Source organism: Lotus japonicus, chromosome 4 (genome assembly GCF_012489685.1).
Source record: "Lotus japonicus ecotype B-129 chromosome 4, LjGifu_v1.2".
NCBI lineage: Eukaryota > Viridiplantae > Streptophyta > Magnoliopsida > Fabales > Fabaceae > Lotus > Lotus japonicus.
In genome coordinates, this window is record NC_080044.1 from 41,397,626 (window position 1) to 41,423,868 (window position 26,243).

At 43.3% G+C, this 26,243-nt stretch overlaps 1 non-coding gene across 1 annotated transcript; it reads right to left on the reverse strand.

The window, feature by feature from the left end:
* Nucleotides 1-2,332: 2,332 nt before the first annotated feature.
* Nucleotides 2,333-2,439, reverse strand: LOC130716316 (small nucleolar RNA R71). Its single transcript, XR_009011935.1, has one exon. It is a non-coding gene; the product is annotated as a small nucleolar RNA R71 (small nucleolar RNA).
* Between the last annotated feature and the right edge of the window lie 23,804 nt (nucleotides 2,440-26,243).

The window sequence follows — 26,243 nt, forward strand, 5'->3', positions numbered from 1 at the left end:
CTGAGGGGGATAAGAAAGAGGCTAGAAGGAGCAAAAGGAAACTGAGCCGAACAGGTGGATCACGTGCTCTGGGCCTACAGGACCACACCTCACTCGACCACCGGGGAGAGCCCGTACCGCCTCACTTTTGGTACGGAGGCAGTCATTCCCGCCGAGATTAGAGAGCCAAGCGCAAGAACGGCCAGTTTTGACCCAGAATCTACGACCAACCCATCGAAGAGGACCTTGACCAGTTGGCGGAAAGGAGAGCGATTGCAAAATGCGGAGAAATCATAGCCAAGGAACATGCGGCGATGCGCTATGATGACCCTGTTTTAGTAGTGTTTTTAGGGTCATTTCTTTGTTTGTTTTGAGTCTTTTTGTTGAGTTTCATGTAGTGTTTCATGCATTCTCATGCATTTTTATTCTTTTCCTTAGTCTTTATTTTGTTTTGGTAATTTAGTAGTTTTATAGGTAGTTTTCTTGCATTTTAAGTAAAGTTTAGGACTTGCATGGTTTTGTTGTGTTTTATGAAGGACCTCTTGTGCTAATGAGCTCTTGGAGCTTCTAGAATCTTCCTTGTCTTGTGGGTTAGGTTTGGAGTGCAGAAACTGAAGGAGAAAGAAGGCCAAGAAGCATGGAATTGATGAAGAACTTAAAGAGGATTGAAAAGAGGAGTTTCAGAAGCCAAAAAGTCCTTTTCAGGCGAGCTTAAGCGCCTAGGCACTGGGAGTGGGCGCCTAGGTGCCAATAGGGTCCAGAGGCATGTTTTTCAACATGCAATTGGCGCTCAGGCGCTCTGAATTGGCGCCTGAGCGCCCAGCTTCGTGTAATTTGCCTATAAATAAGGCTTAGGCCAATTTCTTTGATACATTTTGACATTTTACTCATTTTTGATCAAGTTTGACAGTTGAGGAGAACTTTGGGGCCAAGGGAGGCTTCCAACTTGTACTTTTTCTCAGGTTTTATTTACATTTTCTTCATGAATTCACTAGCCATGAGTGGCTAGTTCTCTTTTTGCTTTGGGTTAACAGATTCTATGAAATTTTAGTTTGTTAAATCCTATCTCTATGCATGAGTCTTGATTCAATCTTGTATTTCAATTCCTTATTGCATGTTTAGCTTTGGTGCACCTTTGCTATAGGCTAGATTATAATCAAATGGAAATTTGTTATGATTTAGGGACATGAATTGGAATAGGTCCTTCTATACTTGCTTCTAGGCATAGAGTGAGGGTAGGGTTTTGTTGGCCTGATTATACATGATATTATACCTCTTATGAATGTTTAAGTACACAAGGAATTGGGCTTAACTTTCAATTTGAGAGAATTACTTTTGTGAGGAATCAACTAGTAAGTACATAGGCTTTTACAACAAGAGTTGAATCAAGGTTTCACATGCATAGGATAGGTGGACTAAAATGGATTAGATGATCAAAAACCCAAGGCAATTTTCCATCATTTGTTTTTCACAACTTATTCATCATTGCTCTTTTGCAAAACTTTTGTCACAATCAACCAAAACCAATCTTTGAAATTTACTGCTTTAAGAACTTGCAAACTTTAGGCTTAAATCAACAATTCTCACTCACAATCCCTGTGGTTCGATATTTTAAAACCCGGAGGTATTCGTACACTTGCGAATCGACCAACAAGTTTTTGGCGCCGTTGCCGGGGATTGTTTGTGGTTTTCGATTTAAGTTAAAGAGTTTGTTTGTTTGTGTTACTAAGCATTGCATTGAATAGGTGTTACTAACCTTTTCTCTGTTTTGTGATTTCAGTTTATGCACGGTAGTCTTGGCACGGATCCACTGCTGTTTGATCCGGAGCCAGAACGCACCCTCCATCGTCGACGAGCTCAACAAAGAGCTGCTGAGTTAGCCGCCATGGCTGCCCATATGACGGAGGAGGAGATGCAAGCCCACATTGAAGAAAGAGTGAATGAGGCTCTTGCTCAAAGACTTCAAGAGCAAGAATTGGAGAATGCTAATCGTTCTCTTAGAGACCTCACCTCGGCTGCTATGAGCTACGATTATCCGGGCAGCATAGTTTCCCCCGATGGCACGGGAAACTTTGAGCTGAGGCCGGCATTCATCAACTTGGTGAGCCAAAATCAGTATGGTGGAGGTTCTCTTGAAGATCCTCATGCACACATGGAGCGGTTTATCCGCAATTGCAACACCTACAGAGTTCAGAATGTTTCAGCGGACACCATCCGCTTGAGTTTATTCCCTTTTTCATTGAGGGATACTGCTGAAGAGTGGTTGAATTCACAGCCCCAAGGTAGCATTACATCTTGGGAAGACTTGGCTGAGAAGTTCACCACAAGGTTTGTTCCGAGAGCCCTCTTGAGGAAGCTCAAGAATGACATCATGACTTTTGCTCAATCCACCGATGAGAATCTCTATGAAGCTTGGGAGAGGTTCAAGAAGCTCTTGAGGAGGTGTCCTCAACATAACCTTACTCAAGCTGAACAAGTAGCAAAGTTCTATGATGGTCTCCAATATTCTTCGAGGTTTGGTTTGGATGCGGCTTCAAGTGGAGAGTTCGATGCCTTACTTCCACAAGTGGGGTATGAGTTGATTGAATAAATGGCTATAAGAGCCATGAACTCTAGTAATGATCGCCAAGCCCGAAGAGGAGTCCTTGAGGTTGAAGCTTATGATCAACTTATGGCCTCCAACAAGCAACTTTCCAAGCAAATAAATGAGATTCAAAATCAAATGAAGACTACCAAGATTGGTGGTCGAGTTGCCAAAGTGGAGTGTGTGACTTGTGGAGGGCCACATGACAGCGAAGAATGCACAGAGACTAGACCGGAGGAGGAAGTGAAGGCTATGGGTCAAGCTCGGAATGACCCATTTTCAAATACTTACAATCCAGGATGGAGGAATCACCCTAATTTTTCTTGGAGGCAAGGTGGTAGTGGGCAAGGAAATGGTTTTCAAAGACAATTTCCTAGCCAAGGATTCCAAGGACAAAGCTCAAGACAACCTCAAGAGCGAGGAGAAGGTGAAGGTAGTGGTTCCAAGAAGAGCTTAGAAGAGTTGGTGGAAATTTTCATCAACCGGACAGAGAATAATTACAAGAATCAAGAGGCGGCTATCAAGAATCTTGAGAATCAATTTGGCCAGCTGGCCAAGCAAATAGCCGAGAGACCTCAAGGTAAATTTCCTTCCGACACTATCCCCAATCCTAAGCAAGAAAATGCCTCTGTTGTAGCCACTAGAAGTGGGAGAGTTATGAATGAATTGAAGAAAAAAACAGAGGGAGAAAAGAGAGAGGATAGAGTGGAAGGAGAAGTAGTTGTGCCTATTAAGGTGAGAGAGGAAGTTGATCTTACTCCTGAAACTAGCAAGGTTCCGTTCCCTAAAGCATTGGCTAAGAAGAGCTTAGATAAAAAGTTTTCAAAATTTGTTGAAGTTTTCATAAAGCTCCATATTAGTATTCCTTTTGCCGATGCTTTGGAACAAATGTCTATATATGCTAAGTTTATGAAGGATATTCTGCATAAGAGAAGAAGATTGAAGGGAGTAGATGAGATGGTATTGATGACGGAGGAATGTAGTGCCATTTTGCAGCGGAAGATGCCAAAGAAGAGAAGGGACCCGGGAAGTTTCACTATTCCGGTGGAAATTGAAGGCATGGCGGATGTGGAGGCCTTGTGTGATCTTGGAGCGAGCATCAATTTGATGCCGCTCACCATGTTTGAGAGGCTTAACCTAGGAGAGGTTACCCCAACCATGCTCTCCTTGCAAATGGCGAATCGATCCCTTAAGACTCCATATGGGATTGTGGAGGATGTAATGGTGCGGGTGGACAAGTATGTGTTCCCCGTAGACTTTGTTGTGTTGGATATGGAGGAGGATGAGAAGATTCCTCTCATTCTTGGTCGACCTTTCTTAGCTACTGGGAGAGCTAAGATTGATGTTGACAAGGGTCACCTCATTCTCCGTGTTGGTAAGGAAAAGGTACGGTTTTCTGTTTTTAATCCTATGATTGAGACTAACCATGACGATAACTTTGTCTGTGATGTGATTAGAAGCAGGTCGAAGGTTTCGGAAGAGATCCCCAAAGTTAATGCCCAAATTGATGAGTTCCATCCGGCTCTCATCAAGCTTGTTAATGGTAACAAGTATGGGGGGTCCTACGAGAACTTGCATGCTCATATGGTGAAGTTTACCCAAGCTAGCACCCTTGCTGAGATTGAGGGTGTTTCAAGTGATGAAGTGAAGATTAAACTCTTCCCTCATTCTTTGACGAGGGAGGCTAGAGCTTGGTTTGATGGGCAAGAGGACATAGCCTCATGGGAGGATTTACTCCAGAGGTTTTGTGCAAGGTTTCTTCCTTGCACTTGTGGTAAGTTAATCAATGGAAAGGAATTTCCTTCCTAACACCATCGGAAGGAGAGTCCACCTAGGACTATAACCTAGGGCTAAATGGGAGACAACCCATTCTTTTTATTTTATTATTTTCTATCTTTTAATTTTGTAGCATTTTAGTATTTAATTTCAAAAAAAAAAAAAGAAGAAAAAGAGAAAAAATTTTGTGGAAAAAACTGGGTTGAGCGCCTAGGCGCCAATTCATGGGTGCCTAGGCGCCAATTAGTGGCAGAGGCACTGCCTCTGTATCTGGCATGAGCGCCTGAGCGTTCCCTATGAGCGCTCGAGCGCTCTTATACGTTTTTTCTGCCAGATTTTGGGTTTTAAAACCCCAACCTTTCATTTTCCCACTCTTAACTCTCATTTCTCTCATAAAAACGCACCCCACTCTCTTCATACCCCATTGCTACTTCTCATTTCTCACTTGCACACACATTAGCTCTTCCTTTTGCTTCAAAGTTCTGCATTGCATCAAGTCTATTCCACTTGCACCCACTCACTCTCAAGTCAAGGTAAGTTCCATTTTCCACTTTCCTTCATTTTGGTTCATTAGTTTTGCAATGCATGCTTCTTTTGGGTAAGGGTGAGTGAATTTGTGTTAGTGCAAGTTGGGTTTGGGTTGTATTTGTTCTTTATGGGTTGGTTTTGTGCTTAATTAGAAAGGGGTAGTGAATTTGTGAGGAATGGGTAGTTAGGATTTTGTGGATTAGTTTGGTTTAGCTTTTGCTTATAAGGTGTTTGATAGAATGCCTCAATGGGTTTTTGGCAAGTGCTTGTGGTAGTTTTTCTCTCTTTGCCAAAATCACTAAGAAACTTGTTGGGTGCTCTTAGGTTGTTCCATTTTTGTTTTTGTACAAAGTTTCTTCTTTCTTTTCTTTTTAATTTCGAACTAACATTTCTAACATTTGTGGCTTGTGTATGGGCTAACAATTTTGCAGATGCCTGTAAAAAGAGCAAGAACCAACACAAGAGCTGCAGCTTCTTCCTCCACCTCCCGGAGTTTTGATCGCTCCCGCTTCCTATCAGCGATTAAGGAGGAGTTTTACCGAGCTCACCTAGCACACAAGGAGTGTGTGAAGGAGCGGGGAGTTTTGTATCGGGAGGGAAGGAGAGACCTCTTGGGCATGCAGGAAGCCATGGAAATTAGGAGGTGGAAGAATTGGGTCAACCCCATTCCGTTTGCTTGTGAGGTCATGGTTAGGGAGTTCTACGTGAACACCTACTGTGACAATCAAGAGGACAGGTCCAGGCCACCGGTGAACTCATCTTGGTTCAGGGGAGATGTGATTGATTACAATCCAGCAGTCATTCGCAGGCATCTTGGTCTCCTCACGGAGGACCAAGAGAAGGAGCTTTTCCCTGAGAAGGCCACTTATCATGAGCTCTTAGAGGAGAAGTCACCGGAGATCTTGGAGGACATGAAGGCAGTGATTGTTAGGCCTGGGCGGGACTGGGAAGCAGTTGAAGATGAGATCATTTTTGTCAGAAGGAAGGATATGACACCGCTGGCTAGAGTTTGGGCTGAATTTTTGCAGGATTCCCTCATTCCTAGCTCTAACAAATCTGAAGTTAGAGAGGTTACATTGGTTGCCATCTACTGCATCGTGAGAGGTCATCCTATGGACGTAGCCACCATCATTGCTGGTCGGATTTATTCCCTCTACAACAGGAGTAAAGAAAAGCATCGACCCATCTTTCCTCACTTGATTTGCTCTTTGATTCATGCGGTGAGGGACAGAGCTAGGAGGCCAGTCCATGTTATTGAAAAGAGGTTGCCAGTGGCACCTCTGCTCAGTAAGGAGAGGATCGCTCAGCTTTATAAAGAATGGACGGCGAGGATGCCTCAAGAGGATGAAGAGGAAGAGGATCCTGAGGAGCCAGCGGAAGAAGATGAAGAAGAAGAAGAAGAAGAAGAGGAGGAAGAAGAAAATGTTGAGGTGGTGAATGAGGTGGTTACTCCACCACGTGCTGACCCTTCTCCTGCTTGGATGGAGGCCGCTTTCGGGCGGATGTTTTTGAGGCAAGATCGCCTACTGTAACACCCCGATTTCCAGGTGTCACTTTAGTAACCAAAAATAATCTTTACGCGGAAAACAGGTAATTTTTTTCGAGATCTCTCTTATACTACACCTCAATGGTCTGAACCCGAAACTCACCTTCAGGTCTTCAATCTTCTAAGATTCAACTCCTATTGTCACACCTACAACCATAAGATCTCCTACTCGTACGTGATTCTCGGCTCTCAAGATTCAATCTTAACCCTAAGATTTCAATCCAACTTAGTATATCTCACTTAGTAATCTCAGCATATTTCTTTGGAATCCATATCAACAACCTCAAGTATTCAACTTATGCTAAAACTTTCTTTCTCCAACTTAATCATTAATTCAACACTTTTCAAGCGAAAATTCATCTCTTAAGACTATAATGTCTCCACATATTAATCAAACGCTTAGCAAAACTTATTCCTCGAACTCGACTATAACAATCTAGTTCAGAGCTAATTCTTCTCAATCTCGCTACCATCAAGGCATCATCTAAAACATGATTAAATCCAACTTATTTAGTCTCTAACAACTCCCCTCAACAATCACATAACCTATGACTTCATAACTTCCGAGAAACTACTTAATACTTTTCCGGCATTAAACCTCTTGACTTAGTCTACCTCTACTTGGAGTAATCACACGAACTAACCAATCAATGTCTATACGACACTCATCGACTTCCACAGATTCAAATCTTAATCTTTTACAATCAAATGCTTAACACGAACTTTCCTCCCAAATCCGACTAATCCTCAATCAATTCAAATTCATCTTACCCGTCTTTCTATCAAAGTCCATAACCAGCTGTGATTCCGAATATCACCCCCTCAATATTAGGTTGATCAGGCCTAATACATCGAAGGTGGAAATTTAGAAAAACCCACTGGAACAGTCAATGAGTTCCTATCCTCCAGTAGTCACAAATATCCTGATACTAAATCCTTTAATGATCCCGCTACGGAACTACACACCCTCAACATGACACGTATACTACCCATACGGAATCTCCCTAAGATTCGTTCTTCAGCTACTAGCTTCCTCATAATCGCATCGGTGGAAGGCTACTTTCTAGACTTAGTGTGCTATTCCCAACCTCGTGTAACTCCTATAGTTAAAACACGAGCAACTTCGAATAAGGTCCTACTAGGGATAATAATCATAGGATCATAGTCTAAGTAGTAAATACAAGTTAGGCGCGTCACACTCGCTTCGAAGAGAAAAGAGTAAGTTATTCTAGAATAAAAGAACAGTTAAAATATTACCATCGTTCCCACGTTCTTCCTCGTTCAACTCCTCAGCTCTTGCCCCCTCCTTGGTATGAATCCTTTCCTCTGTAGCAAATTGTTTTCCTTTCCCAACATTCCCTGATGATTCGCCCTTGAGTGCCTTACAATCTCTGGAGAAATGTCCCGGTTGGTTGCAATTAAAGCATAGTTTTCCCTTGATCTTGCACTTACTAGCATAGTGCCCTACTTCCCTGCACCTGTAACACGTCACTGCTCTTCCCGAAGTCTTGTTTCATGTCCCTTCGGTAGCATCATTCCCTTTCATCTTACTATCAGACGTTTCCTCCTGGGGTGTCTTGCAGTTCACAGCTAGATGCCCCTCTCGGTTACACTTGAAGCGTCTCCATCCAGTCACTGAGCACTTGTTAGCAAAATGCCCAAACTTTCCACAACGAGTACATGTCACACCTTTGTCACCAACTGGCTCCCCTCCAGTATCAGCAGTCGTTGGTTTGTAGACTCTTGAGATAAGATCTCTTCCCTTGAAACGCTGATACGGTCCCCACTGATGGTAGCTCTCCCTTCTGTTGTAGCCTTGAGATCCTGACCTTATTGGTCCCCCAGCTCCTGTTCGGTTCATTCCTCTTTGTTGATACATTGCTGTCGCCATTAGTCGTTGATGATGCTCACGTGTAGCCTTCGCCATCCGGTTAAGATCCACCATCCTATATCCCATCGAACGTCCGATTAGTACTAACCATACGGTAGCGCTAGACAAACCACTCAATCCGATTGAGTAGCAACGCAAGCAATTAGAGCGAAAATCGCTCTGCAGACAATCAATTTTCACTCTTTGCAGAGTCACACAACCTAGCACAGAAGACCTATTCCCCAAAGACTCCCAAAAGACTCGACTAAGCTCTGATACCACAATGTAACACCCCGATTTCCAGGTGTCACTTTAGTAACCAAAAATAATCTTTACGCGGAAAACAGGTAATTTTTTTCGATTGATTCCTTCTTAAATAAAGCGAAAAGGAAATAAAGACAAAACCCAACTACTAAACTAACCGATATACAACATATATACATGTACAGCCTCAGCTGCACTCCATGTCACGCGCACTCGCAGTGACTCCAAAGCAGTGTGCCCGTAGGCAAATATATACAGACCCAGAAGTGTAAGTGAGAAAATGATAATTACAAACCACTAGGAGAAAGTCGGCCTCAAAATGGCCTAAGCAAAGACCCCTATGGTCCGACTGACTCACTGTGATCCCTCCGTAAGAGAACCACACAAAAAGCCATGCATCGGGAACCTACCCTGTCCCAAAAGCAAAACGAATCAGAGCTATTACAGTAACAACCAACTCCAAAAGACTCTAACCACCCATACCCCACACTACTATCATCGACCCTCCCTCGATCAGGCATGAAGTCCGGGTCCTCGTCGAAAGCTTCAGTAATAGTTGTTCCGCTCCGGGTCTTTCCCGCACAACGAATCATCACGAACCGGCTGACAGACGCCTGGCAGCAGGCCGACCGCCCAAACACAAACATACAAACAAAGCCAAGGCGCTAGGGTCAACTTACAGAATACAATAGATATACAATCAACTTGTGATAAAGGGGATATATACATATGTTGTATATATATACATATAAGTTATGTATTGCCTACTCTAAGGTATATACATAGCATGTTCTTGAATCTCCTACACAGTTCAATCATTAATACCTAACGATGTTCGTCAACATCAAATCATCATAATCTCAACATATGAAGTTAGGTGATAAGGTTAGTCAAACAATGTATCGTCCTCCCAACATACACGTATCTAACTAAACCAATGTTCCCTGTCGTTGCCCTAGGGTAAACGACGATGAAATCTCACGCTTCCATGAAGTTTCACGCTTCAATGGGGTCTTACGCTTTCACGAAGTCTCACGCTTCAGTGAAATCTCACACATTCACGAAGTCTCACGCTTCAGTGAAGTTTCGCGCCTTCATGAAGTCTCACGCTTCAGTGAAGTTGCACGCCTCCGCAAAGTCTCCCGCTTCAGCAAAGGTGTACGCCTCCGCAAAGTCTCCGGTTTCAGCGAAGGTTCCCGTCTCCACGAGGTCTCCCGCCTCAGTGAAGTTTCTGCTTTCACGAAGTCTCACGCCTCAGTGAAGCTTACTCACTTTCACGAAGTCTCACGCTTCAGTGAAGTTCCATGCTTTCACGAAGTCTCACGCCTCAGTGAAGCTTCCCGGCTCATCCTTTGGATGGCTAAATAAACTGCTCAACGAGCGAAGGAGTACCAATGTACTTGGAAACTTATAGTTCCCCCGGCTTATCCTTTAGATAGCCAAACAACAAACTGCTCCGACCAAAACTCAAAACAACCCAAGAGTTAGTGTCGGTCAATACAACACAACTCCACCAACAAGATTACACGAGGGTCTAGTGTCGGTCAATACAACACAGCCCAAACAACAAGAGCACTAGGTTTCGGTCAATACAACACGGCTCCATAACACTTCCCCAAGAGTACTAACGTACTCGGTGACTTTCAATCATCACCATAGCTCACCTTAGTGGCTTTCCCAATTCCGATAACTCTCCAAACCGACAACAAAGGTCGACTTTTCCCCCGCCTTTCGTAAATATTTTTCCCCTTCAGTTCTCCTATGCTTATTCGTTTAGTAAAAACGTTTCGAATTGAATTAGTCAAGTTATGAGTTTACTTCTCAAAGTCTAAGTCTCCCAGAGTCTCTAGTTTTCGAAATTCTAATCATTCTAAGTTTTCCAAAAACCCTCCAAAAGAAGTTTCCCGGGGAAAGTCTAAGTATTCAAACGAATCCCAACAAATGGCTAAGCCTCAAACCCCTCGTTTGGACTTGCCTGTAACACCCCGATTTCGGTGGCGTCACTTTAGTAACCAAAATAAACTTAATGCGGAAAAACGTGAATATATTTTTTTTTTCGATAATAACTAAGACAAGACGGAATTAAATAAAACCCAACAACATAATAATCAGAACTAATAAACAATATATAAACAGCCCCCGCTGTAGTAGTAACCTCGTCACGAGTAAACCTCCAGTGACGGAAAGAAATGTGCGACGCCCGTAGGCAAAATATACAAACCAAATGAAAAGGGTGAAGTGCCCGCAACACCATCCCTCAAAACTGAGAATCAGCTGACCCAATGGCCTGAAAATAAGACCTCCTAAGTCCAACCAACTCTCTGTGATTCCCGTAAGGAAACCACACAAAAAGCTATAGGCGGATCTACCCTGTCCCCTAAGTAACAAATGAAGCAAGACTGTCAGAGCTAAAACTCTACTCCTACACTAATCCTAACTCGAGGAGCTCATACCAACACTCAAAACTATGTGCTAGCATGATCGTCGTCTGAATCAGAATCCAGAACGACCAAGTCTATCAACCCTATCCGTCCTCCCCTCGCTCCTGCAACGCTCTCCGATGCTGGACTCACGGGCTTAGGGCCCGAACCCTGATCATCAATGATCGCAACGGAGGGTGCACTAGACCCTGCCGAAGGCACTCCCGCTGGAATCTCCTCTGAGGGATCCTCCTCCTCTGAAGATGACGGTGGCGGCGGTGCTCCTCCAAGACCTGGTCCACAGTGAACGCCCGGTGGCAAGTTGAAGCTGATAGAGCATCGCCTCAACACTCCTGACCTCAAAAGTCCCCCACTATCCACGTGGTCCTCCATGATACGCCCCGAATACGTCGCTCGGTGGCTCGCGGGGTCAACCACCCACGACCCGGGGTCGTCCTGGTCGATCATCTCGTACCTAATCCCCCCCGAAGGGTGGACCATTGCGAACCAATCCGCAATGTTCATCTGACAAAAGGCGTTGTCCGCCAAAACACACACAGAAGACGCGAGGGTCAACTCTAAAGAACTATGTAGATAATAAACCCAATAGGTACAAATAATATATAGCCACTTAGGCTTATAACTAGAGATATCATTCCTAGGGTTGCATGTTCCACAAAATCATAATGACAATAATAACAATTAGCATGTTCCAAGTAAGTTTATCAAATAGCAACCACACTCATCAACTAAGTCAGTATGCATGTTGCGTGATATGTATGCAGGTTAACCCAGTCAACCAATATGCAATCCGGAAACGGATGGACATCATCGGATCAGCCCTTCACCAGCCACGGTGGTGCCATTTCGGCCCGTGATGTCTCTTACTCCCACTGGGTAGTCAGATCAGCAGTAAACCCGTAGGCCTGCCATTTCGGTCTGCTACAAGAGACGTCTACAAACGCTCTTTCACGGCATTCCGGGTCTTATGACCATTTTGGAAACCGACGAGGTCCAGAGTACGTCCTGTGTTAATACCTCATTAATGTTGCATGTATGCAAAATGATTAGTCAAACAACGTCTCCGACCTCACTCGACACGTCGCCACGTGTTCTAGGGAAGTTAAAGTCTCTAAAAGCTTACCCTAAGGTAAAGTCGATTCTGCGACCAAAAGACAACACTTCACGACAACACCTAGCTGCTCCAACAGCACAAGAGTATCACATACTCGGGAACTAACGGTTCCCCGGACTTATCCCCAGGATAGCCCAACAACATCGCTGCTCCAACAGCACAACAACCAACGCTGCTCCAACAGCACAACAACCAACGCTGCTCCAACAGCACAACAACCAACGCTGCTCCAACAGCACAACAACAACAGACTCAACACTTGGATCCGACGACACTTCTCGTTTTCCAAACTATGATTTTCATCCAAAGCCTCCTTTCGAGATTATTACCCTTACTTAAAGATTTAGAGGTTGTTTAATGTCTTATGAATTTTCTTTTCAAAATAATATCCTTTTTAGTCTTATCGCAATTCCTATAAGTTCTCGGGATCTTCGAATCCCCAAATGACTCCAGAGAATGTCTCGATCCATAAACCCTATACAAGGCCCGAACCTCGTTCGTCCTATCAAACTTCCTCAAAACTCTCAAAATAAAATCGGCATGACCTGCCCGCTATTCTCACCATTCAGAATCTCAAATTTTCAGTACAAAGCATATTTAAACCATCACAATCAACAACATGTCATCTATTAATAAATCGCATCATAAACACTTAGCACTTAGCATATAAAGCATGCACCACACATCCTAGATTACCCACATAGCACATAGCATGTAAGTCAATCTTCAAAAACATTCAGTAGATGAATCATCTACATTGTCAGCCGAAGCCTCAGAGAACATTTTCAATCACACACAATCTCAGTGCATAAACAGTAAACAATGTCGAAATATCGACCCTAAGCATTAACTAGAGATTCAGTGAGGAGCCCTCACCTGAAGGTTCTCCAGAGCGATCGTCTAGCGCTTCCTCGTACTCAAAGTGTTGGTCCTCGGGGAAATCCTCAAAAGCACCTTTACAACAAAATCACAGAATACTATAAGAATCTATCGAAAACTAAGCTATCGATACTTACTAAGGTTACTCGAAGTAATCTATACTCTAAGGTACGATAATCTAGCGCGAAAGACAAGTTTTCGGAAAAAGGAAATTTCTTCCTCCCCCTAAATAGGGCTCGGCCACTTTGGCTAATTATGGGGCTCGATTTTTCTTCGATCAAACTTGGTTCCTATGCTTTCATAAGCCGTAACTAAGGGTATTCTGAACTCGGAAAAATTATCGGGTCGAAAACTGTCGCAGGGGTATTTTGGTCATTATTTTTAACTTAGGATTTTCAAAACTGAAATCCCAAAAATAAAATTTTGCAGGGACGTCACCAACGACGTTTATAACAACTAATCCTACTAGCACTAAGCTAAGGCGATAGTTTACAGCCTAAAGATTGGAACTTTACTCAAAAACTACATAAAATGGGTATTTTAGGTTCAAATTGATTACGGCGGAATTCCGGCGACATAACGGAAAATCTAATCCGGCAGAAGTGATCTTGGGCATACATAGAAGAGGTTTAGAATCAGAAATGAAAGATTCAGGATAGTTTTGCAAAAACCCATAAACTATCCACTCAGAAAACTCTACAGAAAAGCTATGGAAAAAGCGATCGGAGGTAAGGATTAGCGACTATACCTCGAAGCCTTGAAGTAGCAACTGATTGATCGACGATCAAGCAAACGATGCAGAAAAACTCTTCTTCCTTCTTCCTTGTTCTTGGCCGCGGTTTAGAGGAGAGAAAATGGAGGAAAATTGTGTTTTTTCTTCCTTTGTTTGCTATATATAGAAGGTGGAAATTCGCGGGAAAATGAAAGTTTCGCGAATCCGATTTTTCCGGCGTCATTCACCATGAATTCTAAGATAGGTTTTGGCAAAGGAATTCCTAAGCTAAGAAGATGTCTCCTTGTATTTTTGGCAACTAATGCAAAGTCGGTGCAAAGTCGGTGTAAAACTATTTTACCCGATAAGTTGCTTTTTGCCTCGAATGTCGGAATAGAAAACTTCCTTCGGAAGAAAGATTGAAATCATCAAGAGAAATGGGTGTACGCGTGTGGAATATTCATTTGAAGCTCTGAATAGATAAAGTCCTCAAAGTCGGGAAATTCTAGGGTTTTGAAATACCAGGGTTTCGGTTTCGGCAAACTTCCGATGATTGGAATCGGACGTTCGTAGATCCTAGAGTTTCGCCTCGAAACGATTGTGATATATGGAAAAAGAGAAGTTCTAACATTTCTCTGAAGATTTTTGGAATTAACTGCCAACGTGCCTAAAAGTGAAAATTAGCTATATACTAGGGTTTCCGACCTAGGTTTAAGCGTACAACGTTCGTGTTATAACTTTTATCGATCATAATGCAATCCTTGAACTTTTCCTGAACTTCCTCCTTCATAAATATATTTCATTTAATAAACTTTCGTTCAGGTTTCCCTTCACATTACATCGACCCTAATTGTGAATAAAAGTTTATTCACTTAACATAAGCCTAAAAACTCGGGCCTTACATTACTACCCTCCAAAAAGAAAGTTTCGACCTCGAAACTTAAGGGTTAGTAAATAGTTCTGGATATTGTTCTTGAATCTTTTCCTTCAGCTCCCATGTCGCATCACCAGTGTCCTTGTTCCAAATGACCTTCACTAACTCGATCTCTTTCCCTCTCAGCTGTTTTATCCTGGTGTCACCAATGCTAATTGGCGGTGTCTCGAAAGACAGATCATCCTTCAACTCAATGTCATCCAGCTCGATAACATGTGTCGGATCCGCAATATATTTCCTCAGTTGTGACACGTGGAACACATCATGAATGTTTGATAGAAATGGAGGTAGTGCAATCTGATAAGCAACTGGTCCAATTCGACGAGTGATCTGATACGGTCCAATAAACTTGGGCGTAAGCTTCTTTGACTTGATTGCTCGACCAACTCCCGTCGTCTGAGTAACTCTCAGGAATACATGATCTCCTTCTTCGAACTCCAGAGTTCTGCGCCTCTGATCTGCATAACTCTTCTGTCTACTCTGAGAAGTCCTCATCTTCTCTCTGATCTGCTTGATCTTCTCAGTGGTCTGTTGCAGAAGTTCCGGTCCTACCAACATATTTTCTCCGTTTTGGTACCAACACAAAGGTGTTCTACACTTGCGGCCATACAAAGCCTCATACGGTACCATACCAATGCTCGTATGAAAACTGTTGTTGTATGTGAACTCAATCAATGGCAATAAGGTATCCCAACTCCCCTTGTTGTCCAGAACGCAAGCGCGTAGCAAATCCTCCAACGACTGAATAGTTCTCTCAGTCTGTCCATCAGTCTGCGGATGATAAGCAGAACTTAGTCTCAGCCTCGTTCCCAAAGCCTCTTGAAGAGCTCCCCAGAAATGTGATGTAAACTTCGGGTCTCGATCGGATACAATACTTGTCGGTACTCCGTGAAGTCGTACAATCTCCGCTATATATAACTCTGATAGTTTCTCCACGTTGTACGTAGTCCTCACCGGTACGAAATGAGCCGACTTAGTCAATCGATCCACGATTACCCAAATAGAATCGTATCCCTTCTGAGTTCTCGGCAAAGCCACGACGAAATCCATCGATATGCTATCCCATTTCCATTTTGGCACATCCAAGCTTTGTAGCATACCTGAAGACTTCTGATGCTCCACCTTTGCCTTCTGACATGTCAGACACGCAGCTACATACTCAGCCACTTGTCTTTTCATTCCTGGCCACCAAAAATTCACCTTCAAGTCCTGGTACATCTTCTTCATTCCAGGATGAATGCTTAACTTGCTCTTGTGACCTTCATCCATAATCAATCTTCTCAAGTCAGGGTTGTTAGGCACACAAACCCTATCCTTGCACCGTAGGATATTGTCACTTCCCACCTTGAATTCTGGGTCCTTACCTTGACTTACCAAATTTCTTTTCCCGAGCAGAAACTCATCTTGTAACTGTTGGTCTCGGATTTCTTCCATCAACCCATTGGTAATTCTGATCATCCCGAACTTCAGTTCTCCCTCGGATAATTTCACATCCAAGCTCAAATCTCGAAATTGCTCTAACAGCTGCAGCTCCTTCACCATCATCGACGAGATGTGCATCTTCCTGCTCAAGGCGTCAGCAACAACGTTCGCCTTTCCAGGATGATATTGCAGAGTGAACTCGTAATCTTTGAGAAATTCCATCCACCGACGCTGTCTCATGTTCAGCTCCTTCTGCTCGAACAAATACTTCAAGCTCTTATGATCACTAAATATGGTGAAATTGCATCCATATAAGTGATGTCTCCAAATCTTCAGCGCAAATACGATTGCAGCTAGTTCCAAGTCATGAGTCGGATAATTCTTCTCATGCACCTTCAGTTGTCTTGAAGCATAAGCAACCACCTTCCGATGTTGCATCAGCACACATCCCAAACCTTGATGCGAAGCATCACAGTATACCTCATAAGGTTCCTCCGGTTGCGGTAAGACGAGTACAGGTGACGTCGTCAACCGTTCCTTCATTGTCTGAAAGCTAGTCTCGCACGCTTCAGTCCATGCAAAAGGTTGGTCCTTCCTCGTCAGTTGAGTCAACGGTCCAACAATCTTCGCGAAATTCTCGATAAAGCGACGATAGTATCCCGCCAAACCGACAAAACTTCTGATCTCAGTCACTGTCTTTGGCCGTTCCCATGACAATACGGTCTCTACCTTTGCTGGGTCCACAGCTATACCCTCCTTAGAGATCACATGGCCTAAGAATTTTACCTCTTTGAGCCAAAATTCGCACTTGGCAGGATTGGCATACAACTCCTTCTCCCTCAGCACTTGTAAAACCTGTCGCAAGTGCTCCTCATGTTCCTCAGCATTCTTTGAATAGATCAGAATGTCGTCGATAAACACCACGACGAATCGATCCAGGAATGTATGGAAAGTCATATTCATGTAAGCCATGAATATTGCCGGCGCATTTGTCACCCCAAATGGCATCACTAAGTACTCATAGTGTCCATAACGGGTTCTGAATGCCGTCTTCTGGATATCCTCGGTCTTGACCCTGATTTGATGATAACCCGACTTCAGGTCGATCTTCGAGAATATTGTAGCTCCTCGTAGTTGATCCATCAAATCATCAATCCTAGGTAACGGATACCTATTCTTGACGGTTACCTTGTTCAATTGTCGGTAGTCGACACATAATCTCGACTTCCCGTCCTTCTTCTTCACCAATAAGACTGGCGCTCCCCAAGGTGAAACGCTTGGTCGTATGAATCCCTTCGACAGAAGATCTTCAGGTTGGGACTTCAATTCCACTAGCTCCGCAGGTGCCATACGATATGGTGCAATCGAAATCGGCCCTGTTCCCGGTACAATGTCTATAGCAAACTCAATGTCGCGCACAGGCGGCAATCCAGGTACATCGCCAGGAAAAACATCCGTGAATTCTTTCACCACTGGAATACTGCCAACTTCCGGGTTCCCTTTGCTCTCCAAGCTTAGCAAAACAGAATACTCCTGAGATCCCTCGTTCAAAGCGACGCTGATGTGATTGGCAGATAGATACTCGGAAAGATCCGAATCAGGGAATACCACTCTCTTTCGGTTGCAGTCCAAAAGACAATGATAGCGGGACAACCAATCCATTCATAGGATAACATCTAGGTTCTTAAGAGTTAGGCTTACTAGGTTAGCATGGTAAATCCTATTGTTGTAGTTATCGGACAATACATGCATGCTGAATTAGCAAGTAGAGTCTTGGTAGGAGTAGCAACTATCAGATCGAAGCTCAAAGCAGTAATAGGAAGTCTTAATCTGATTGCACAATCTCTAGAGATAAAAGAATGCGTTGCTCCGGAATCAAAAAGTACGGATAGAAGATTACCGTCGATCCCGCAGTCGCCTCTAATCAGTCCATCTACCCCCTCAGCATCTTCACCATCCATGGTGTAGACTCTCGCCTTTGCAGCAGGACGCTTTCCTTGAGCAGTGTTGACGGTTGGCTCCGCCTTTGGTAGCCTGCACTGTGCAGCAGTGTGCCCCAACTTGTTGCAATTGAAGCATTGAGGCCTCGTGTCGGAACAAGCACGAGCAAAGTGCCCCGGCTTCCCACACTTGAAGCACGTCAGTTCCCTGTTCTGAGTCTGACCTCCAGAACCTCCAGCAGCACCCACCATGGGCCGGTAAGATCCTGATGCAAACCCTCTACCAGCAGGACGCTGATACGGCCTCTTGTTCTGAAACCTACCCTTGTTCTGATTATTCTGAGAGCCCGACCTCATCGGCCCTCCAGTTCCAGCCCGGTTCAACCTCCGGTTCTTCATCAGCTCCACTTCAGTGGCTTTCTCCACCACTGATTGGAATCGCATGATTCCCAGTGGCCTCACTGAGTCCTCAATATCCGGCCTCAGTCCATTCACGAAGCGCTTGCACATGTAGCGCTCGTCAACATGATCATTAAAGAATTGGAAATGCTTCGCCAAAGACTCCAGCTTCGAAGCAAATTCCGGTACAGACATACCTCCCTGACGGAGTGTCAGAAACTGCGCCTCCCTCTCATCCCGGGCACTTGTCGGAAAATACTTTTCCAAGAATGCAGTCCGGAACGAGTTCCAGTTAATTTCGTCATGGTTGGCTTCCATGATCCCCCTGGTGCCCTTCCACCAGTATTCAGCATCTCCCAGCAGAAGATAGGTCGCCATGCCCACCTTGGCACCCTCAACAGTTTGCAGAACGCCGAATATCTTCTCTATCTCCTGAATCCAGAGATCTGCTTTGTCTGGATCAGTACCACCAGAGAACTTAGGTGGGTTTTGCCTCCTGAAGTCATTGAGGCCCTTGTTCTGGTCCAGAGTTATCTCTCTCTGACGTTGATGCTGTTCACGTGCTTCTTCAGTAGCACGCCTCATGGCATTATCATTTGCCTGTGCTGTTACCGCTTGGGCCTGCGCTGTTACCGCTTGGGCCATAGTGGCCATCATCTCAGCTAGCTGGTTATTATTCACCATATTCTGTTAAAGGAAGCAAACAGTCAGTACTTATCATAAGATAGCATCTAGCATCACTATACAATATGAGTAAGCAATAACTTCAATCAATTTTTAAGCGAAAAATCGCTTGCAGACAATCAATTTTCACTCTTTGCAGAGTCACACAACTTAGCACAGAAGACCTATTCCCCAACAACTCCCGAAAGACTCGACCGTGCTCTGATACCACAATGTAACACCCCGATTTCGGTGGCGTCACTTTAGTAACCAAAATAAACTTAATGCGGAAAAACGTGAATATATTTTTTTTTTTTCGATAATAACTAAGACAAGACGGAATTAAATAAAACCCAACAACATAATAATCAGAACTAATAAACAATATATAAACAGCCCCCGCTGTAGTAGTAACCTCGTCACGAGTAAACCTCCAGTGACGGAAAGAAATGTGCGACGCCCGTAGGCAAAATATACAAACCAAATGAAAAGGGTGAAGTGCCCGCAACACCATCCCTCAAAACTGAGAATCAGCTGACCCAATGTCCTGAAAATAAGACCTCCAAAGTCCAACCAACTCTCTGTGATTCCCTTAAGGAAACCACACAAAAAGCTATAGGCGGATCTACCCTGTCCCCTAAGTAACAAATGAAGCAAGACTGTCAGAGCTAAAACTCTACTCCTACACTAATCCTAACTCGAGGAGCTCATACCAACACTCAAAACTATGTGCTAGCATGATCGTCGTCTGAATCAGAATCCAGAACGACCAAGTCTATCAACCCTATCCGTCCTCCCCTCGCTCCTGCAACGCTCTCCGATGCTGGACTCACGGGCTTAGGGCCCGAACCCTGATCATCAATGATCGCAACGGAGGGTGCACTAGACCCTGCCGAAGGCACTCCCGCTGGAATCTCCTCTGAGGGATCCTCCTCCTCTGAAGATGACGGTGGCGGCGGTGCTCCTCCAAGACCTGGTCCACAGTGAACGCCCGGTGGCAAGTTGAAGCTGATAGAGCATCGCCTCAACACTCCTGACCTCAAAAGTCCCCCACTATCCACGTGGTCCTCCATGATACGCCCCGAATACGTCGCTCGGTGGCTCGCGGGGTCAACCACCCACGACCCGGGGTCGTCCTGGTCGATCATCTCGTACCTAATCCCCCCCGAAGGGTGGACCATTGCGAACCAATCCGCAATGTTCATCTGACAAAAGGCGTTGTCCGCCAAAACACACACAGAAGACGCGAGGGTCAACTCTAAAGAACTATGTAGATAATAAACCCAATAGGTACAAATAATATATAGCCACTTAGGCTTATAACTAGAGATATCATTCCTAGGGTTGCATGTTCCACAAAATCATAATGACAATAATAACAATTAGCATGTTCCAAGTAAGTTTATCAAATAGCAACCACACTCATCAACTAAGTCAGTATGCATGTTGCGTGATATGTATGCAGGTTAACCCAGTCAACCAATATGCAATCCGGAAACGGATGGACATCATCGGATCAGCCCTTCACCAGCCACGGTGGTGCCATTTCGGCCCGTGATGTCTCTTACTCCCACTGGGTAGTCAGATCAGCAGTAAACCCGTAGGCCTGCCATTTCGGTCTGCTACAAGAGACGTCTACAAACGCTCTTTCACGGCATTCCGGGTCTTATGACCATTTTGGAAACCGACGAGGTCCAGAGTACGTCCTGTGTTAATACCTCATTAATGTTGCATGTATGCAAAATGATTAGTCAAACAACGTCTCCGACCTCACTCGACACGTCGCCACGTGTTCTAGGGAAGTTAAAGTCTCTAAAAGCTTACCCTAAGGTAAAGTCGATTCTGCGACCAAAAGACAACACTTCACGACAACACCTAGCTGCTCCAACAGCACAAGAGTATCACATACTCGGGAACTAACGGTTCCCCGGACTTATCCCCAGGATAGCCCAACAACATCGCTGCTCCAACAGCACAACAACCAACGCTGCTCCAACAGCACAACAACCAACGCTGCTCCAACAGCACAACAACCAACGCTGCTCCAACAGCACAACAACAACAGACTCAACACTTGGATCCGACGACACTTCTCGTTTTCCAAACTATGATTTTCATCCAAAGCCTCCTTTCGAGATTATTACCCTTACTTAAAGATTTAGAGGTTGTTTAATGTCTTATGAATTTTCTTTTCAAAATAATATCCTTTTTAGTCTTATCGCAATTCCTATAAGTTCTCGGGATCTTCGAATCCCCAAATGACTCCAGAGAATGTCTCGATCCATAAACCCTATACAAGGCCCGAACCTCGTTCGTCCTATCAAACTTCCTCAAAACTCTCAAAATAAAATCGGCATGACCTGCCCGCTATTCTCACCATTCAGAATCTCAAATTTTCAGTACAAAGCATATTTAAACCATCACAATCAACAACATGTCATCTATTAATAAATCGCATCATAAACACTTAGCACTTAGCATATAAAGCATGCACCACACATCCTAGATTACCCACATAGCACATAGCATGTAAGTCAATCTTCAAAAACATTCAGTAGATGAATCATCTACATTGTCAGCCGAAGCCTCAGAGAACATTTTCAATCACACACAATCTCAGTGCATAAACAGTAAACAATGTCGAAATATCGACCCTAAGCATTAACTAGAGATTCAGTGAGGAGCCCTCACCTGAAGGTTCTCCAGAGCGATCGTCTAGCGCTTCCTCGTACTCAAAGTGTTGGTCCTCGGGGAAATCCTCAAAAGCACCTTTACAACAAAATCACAGAATACTATAAGAATCTATCGAAAACTAAGCTATCGATACTTACTAAGGTTACTCGAAGTAATCTATACTCTAAGGTACGATAATCTAGCGCGAAAGACAAGTTTTCGGAAAAAGGAAATTTCTTCCTCCCCCTAAATAGGGCTCGGCCACTTTGGCTAATTATGGGGCTCGATTTTTCTTCGATCAAACTTGGTTCCTATGCTTTCATAAGCCGTAACTAAGGGTATTCTGAACTCGGAAAAATTATCGGGTCGAAAACTGTCGCAGGGGTATTTTGGTCATGATTTTTAACTTAGGATTTTCAAAACTGAAATCCCAAAAATAAAATTTTGCAGGGACGTCACCAACGACGTTTATAACAACTAATCCTACTAGCACTAAGCTAAGGCGATAGTTTACAGCCTAAAGATTGGAACTTTACTCAAAAACTACATAAAATGGGTATTTTAGGTTCAAATTGATTCCGGCGGAATTCCGGCGACATAACGGAAAATCTAATCCGGCAGAAGTGATCTTGGGCATACATAGAAGAGGTTTAGAATCAGAAATGAAAGATTCAGGATAGTTTTGCAAAAACCCATAAACTATCCACTCAGAAAACTCTACAGAAAAGCTATGGAAAAAGCGATCGAAGGTAAGGATTAGCGACTATACCTCGAAGCCTTGAAGTAGCAACTGATTGATCGACGATCAAGCAAACGATGAAGAAAAACTCTTCTTCCTTCTTCCTTGTTCTTGGCCGCGGTTTAGAGGAGAGAAAATGGAGGAAAATTGTGTTTTTTCTTCCTTTGTTTGCTATATATAGAAGGTGGAAATTCGCGGGAAAATGAAAGTTTCGCGAATCCGATTTTTCCGGCGTCATTCACCATGAATTCTAAGATAGGTTTTGGCAAAGGAATTCCTAAGCTAAGAAGATGTCTCCTTGTATTTTTGGCAACTAATGCAAAGTCGGTGTAAAACTATTTTACCCGATAAGTTGCTTTTTGCCTCGAATGTCGGAATAGAAAACTTCCTTCGGAAGAAAGATTGAAATCATCAAGAGAAATGGGTGTACGCGTGTGGAATATTCATTTGAAGCTCTGAATAGATAAAGTCCTCAAAGTCGGGAAATTCTAGGGTTTTGAAATACCAGGGTTTCGGTTTCGGCAAACTTCCGATGATTGGAATCGGACGTTCGTAGATCCTAGAGTTTCGCCTCGAAACGATTGTGATATATGGAAAAAGAGAAGTTCTAACATTTCTCTGAAGATTTTTGGAATTAACTGCCAACGTGCCTAAAAGTGAAAATTAGCTATATACTAGGGTTTCCGACCTAGGTTTAAGCGTACAACGTTCGTGTTATAACTTTTATCGATCATAATGCAATCCTTGAACTTTTCCTGAACTTCCTCCTTCATAAATATATTTCATTTAATAAACTTTCGTTCAGGTTTCCCTTCACATTACATCGACCCTAATTGTGAATAAAAGTTTATTCACTTAACATAAGCCTAAAAACTCGGGCCTTACATTGCCTAGGGTTGTTCATCCAACCCGAAATGTCAAAGATCACCAGATCAATGAATCTCCACTCCGAAGTCGCGTCAAAACGCTCAATCCAACAGAACATCAACATCATAAGTTATGAAAACATTCATAACAATAAACCATCATCATAATCAATATCATAGCAAAGCATAAGTCGAATTTATCGACGCCTATTATGAAATCATAGCTAATATATATGTAAGTTGCCCTAACCTCGAGCTGTTCCAGCTTCGCAAACAAAGTTCTCCTCAAACAATTGCTCTGAGTCTTCCAAAGTTCCCTCAACTGAACCTCGGAGAAAAACAAAGCAGAATCCAAACAAAATCGATTAGTTCGATCGCAAAACAATACATAAACGATAGACAAAGCATTAAAGCTTCAGAATAGGACAATCAGGTACGAAAAGACAAGTTTTCGAAACCGAAAAACTCCCCCCTAAAGGAAATAGTCCACGGCCTCAAAGGAAAAAGGGCTTCGGCTCTTTTTCTTTGATCAAATCAATTCACAAGGTAGTTTTAGGGTAAAACTAAGGCAAAGAAACTGTCAGAACAATTTTCGGACAATCGGGCCGAAATACGACTACGCAGGGGCATTTTGGTCCAAAATAAAGGCTCAAAACTTCAAAGTTATCCGTTCTGAAAACAGATTTGACAGCAACGATCCTCATGACATTCGTGACAACAAATCCTAAAGGCACGAAGTCAGATTATAGCTTTACGACAATAAAGTTTCGAAATGTGAGACAAAAAGAGTTTTGAGTCAATTTTTCAGATCCTGGACAACTGAATCGTAATCAGAGTTTACTGACAGAGGTTTTAGACTCAGGGGAACATAAGGAACATAACCCAAGCGAGAAATCAGAGAAATCGGACAATTTTAGAAAAAGCTCAAAACTTAGAGCACAGAAACGACTTCAGAAACGCAACAGAAACAACAATCAGAGGTAGGAATCGTGTTAGTTACCTTGATACCTAGAAGTAGGGACGAACTGCACGAAGATTGGTCAAGTTCTCGCGAAAATCTCCTCCCCCCTTGCTCTCCACGAATTTGGGCCTCCAATGGTGAAAATGAGAGGATTTTTGCTTTTTCGCGCTATTTATAGGCGGGTGAAATCGCGGGAAAATGAAAATTTCGCGATTCCGATTTTTGCAGCACGATCACCGAGAAATTCTAAGAGAGATTCTGGCGTCAGAAATCCAGAACTCAAAACAAATATCTATGATATGGGAAAAACGATATCGAAAATCTCAAAAGCGGTGTAAGTTAAATCTGTCCCGAAAAACTACTTTTTGCTGTGATCGCCGGACGACAAAACTTCCTTCTGAAGAAAGATTGGAAACGTCGAAACAAATCTGGCATCGCGGACGGAATCTTCGTTAGAAGTCCCGAATAGAAAAAGTCTTCATCCATTGCTCGAAAATAGGGTTTCGAAGCAAAGAAATTAGCGTCGGCGGACATCCGAAAAGTGAAACCTATCGTGCGTACAGTCCAGAGTTCCGAAATGAAACGCTGGTCGATGGAAAAATAAAGAGAAACTTTAAATTTTCCGAGAGTTCGAAATCTCACTCAAAACGTTGCTTTAAGAGCGAAATAGCCTATTCTGGACACGCTCGCCATAAGGCAGGTGTGCAGACGACTCGCACTAGCTCCGAAAGAAACAACGCCACATTCCTCGAGCAATTCCTGAACTTTCTTTTTCATTAATCTTTCTCAAATATCAAACTCCTGTCACACTTACACTGATTCCACGCGTGAGTCGGAAATTAACTTGTTCCGAAAATCCGGGTCTTACAATACTCCCCTCCAAAAAGGAAGTTTCGTCCTCGAAACTCGGAGTTCTGAGAAAATTCCGGAATACAGTTCCTTGATCTGGTCTTCCAATTCCCATGTAGCATTGCCCGTGTCATTGTTCCTCATAACCTTTACTTAAGCAAGCTGTTTTTCCCTTAACTGTTTCACTCTTCTATCCCCACTGCTAACTGTCGGTGTCTCAAAAGACAAACCATCATTCAACTTCATGTCGTCTGGCTCGATCACTTTGCGTCGGATCTCTGCTTGAAATGATACCGGTTGGCACTCCGTGCAGTCGCACAACCTTAGCCACTTACTTCTTTACTTTCGGTCGTACGAAATCCTTCTTAAACTCGGTGCCTCTCTGTCATCTCAAAGTAGATACTCAACTTGTCCTCGTGATCTTCATCTACAGTCCAAAACTCCACTTGTTCGTTCGATAACTCCTAGACGAAATATTGCGTTGGAATCTAATAGTCCATTAAAACACCTCCAACTTCGTAACTATCTTTACACACACCAAGTAATCAAACTTCTACTTAGTCACTATTCGAATTAAAACTCGACTTATGTCCTTATTTCTTGTCCTTCACTAATCTTATCCCCTTCAACATCAAGTTATCAACAACTTATAAGATAATCCTCTTCTTAATATCTAACAATCCATTATTATCGTCTTCTTCCTCAAAACTTCCCTCACTCAAACCTATTTACACTTACTGAAATTCCTAACACTTCGCACAAATCGAGACTTATCCTCTAGAAGATTAAATCATAACTATACCTCAAGGGACTTAACTAGCCATCTTATCATCCGATCCTTCAACATTCTGAGATTTAACTCTTACCGTAACCGCTAACACCACCAAATCTCTTATGTGTACAGGAATCTCAGCTCTCTAGGACAACCTTAGCCCTAGGATTCTTATTCAACTTTAGCAAAATTCACTTGTTACCCGTAATGTGCACCATCAAAATCCATAACAAAGTTTCATTCCCTCTTAGACTCTGAGGAACTTGTCCAAACATAACAACTTCAAGTATTCATCTTAATACTAACACTTTCCTTTTTGTCACTCCATCACC